A 2,206-nucleotide genomic window follows, 5' to 3' on the forward strand; every position below is an offset into this window, starting at 1 on the left:
AGTGGATAGAGCGTCGGCCTTCGGACTCAAGGGTCCCAGGTTCGATTCCGGTCAAGGGCATGTACCTTGGTTGCGGGCACATTCCCAGTAGGGGGTGTGCAAGAGGCAGCTGATCGATGTTACTCTCTCATCGATGTTTCTAACTCTCTATCCCTCTCTCTTCCTCTCTGTAAAAAATCAATAAAATATATATTTAAAAAAAAAAAAAAAAAAAGTTAATGTTCTAGTAAACTAAGCATTAACTGATGTAATGAGTGGTATCATATAGGTTATTGCCATTATAAAGCATACTAACAGTTTAGAAAATCAATAACATATTAAAGGTTAGGCTTCTGGAAGAGTTTATTGGCAAATGGTTGTTTTCTGACAGACTATGACAGATTCTTCTGCTTCTTGGAATGTAGAACATGTTCTGCTGCCTTAGTAACTATGAAGAGTTTGTGTATATGGCAAAATCATATACACACAGACATAAATGAGCCATAGAACCCTATCTTATCTTCTATCAATGGTGCTGGTCATTTATAAATCTATAGATTGGGGAGGAATCAGGGGGCAAGGGGCCAGAATAGCTGTTGTCTTAATTATTCATCCCACAAAGTTCATGGGATTGGCCTGCAAATAACATACTCATCAGGTCCACAGACCTCTCTGCACAGTTGGTTTCACTTGAACTTGAGCTCCCTATACACATTTCTGGGAGGTTTATGTGGACTTTTTTTTTGGCATGCATGCCTACTGTGTGAAGCTAATTCACCTTCAGGAAGATGCATACCACACAGGCAATGGTATATACAGTTCAGGTTGACAGATCCCACTGTCATGTCAGAGGATAATTGCTAAGAAGACAGTTTCATGGAAACAATTTTATTTTGTATTTCTGGAATTGCCTTTTAATTATTATATCATGTTGATGATTGTAATCAAACTACAACAGAAATTCTGAAAGTAAGTAGGCTTAAGGAAAACACAGATTATACTGTATCAGCTAAACTCATAAAAAGCAATAATAAGTATTTATCACGGTCATTTCTGATATAAAGGAACATTGGTTCAATATTGTAAAAACCTGTACTTATAAACACTCTAAGATTCTGAGCAGTACCAACCAGCCCTTCCTCTCCTTCAGGAAACTGCTTCCCCATAGCCTCTGCTACTTTGACAGACAGGTTTTATAACCTAAACTCATGTCCAGGCTATGGTGGGGTACTAAGAAGAGGCCATATGACTGAAGACTCAATCCATGTAGCTATGTGTTTTGGTAGGCAAGTTATGCCCATCTGATTTTCTTTCTTAATAATTTGAACAGAGAGCCATAAAGAATTTATAAATTAGAACTGGAGGCAAAAGATAAAGGGATGTGGTGAGAATATAAAAGGTAATATTTACTGAGTCCTTAGCATGTGCCTGACACTATCTAGCACACTATATGGACTACCTTTTAAATCCCCTTAATAACTCCATGACCAAGACACTGTTCTTAATGTGCAGGCCCAGGGAAGGCAAGTTACTTGACTATGTAATAATTGTTGGGGCAATGATTCAAATTGAGGTATATGTAATTCCAGAGTTTCTTCTCTTAATCACTGCATGTCACTAACTACTGATGAGAGTGAATTAGTAAAGGTCATGTTAAAGTTAAGAGGGAAGAAAACCCATGAACAAATAGAGAACACCAATTCTTTGGGAACAGAAAATAAAATGGAATGTACCAAAGGAAACAAGGATAACTTGTGGAAAAACACATTTCCCATGTAAAAGGAAACAATGACTGGTCTCAAGAACTGCCTTGAGTTAGTATGTTGTTCCCCTGTCAGGTCCAATTCAAACCACCTGTACCTCCTGCATATTACTAAAAAAATTCTCTATATTTTGCCAATAAGAGAATCTTTTTAAAAAGTTGTATGCACTGCCCTGACCAGTTTTGTTCAATGTGAGGAACCCAGTAAGGTATTAGATGAACTCTGAATGCCTAGCATCCATGAATCAGACCCAGCGGAAGGGTCCCAGATTCAATGTACCTCGGTTGCAAGTTCCCCAGCCCTAATCTCTCTCTCTCTCTCTCTCTCTCTCTCTCTCTCTCTCTCTCTCTCTTCTCTTTCTCTCTCTCTCCCCCCTTCTCCCTTCCTTCCACTCTTTCTATAAATCAATGGAAAAATATCCTTGGGAAAGGATTTTAAAAAAAGTCGTATGTGCTAATTAACAC

This window comes from Eptesicus fuscus, chromosome 1, assembly GCF_027574615.1.
Source record: "Eptesicus fuscus isolate TK198812 chromosome 1, DD_ASM_mEF_20220401, whole genome shotgun sequence".
Lineage (NCBI taxonomy): Eukaryota > Metazoa > Chordata > Mammalia > Chiroptera > Vespertilionidae > Eptesicus > Eptesicus fuscus.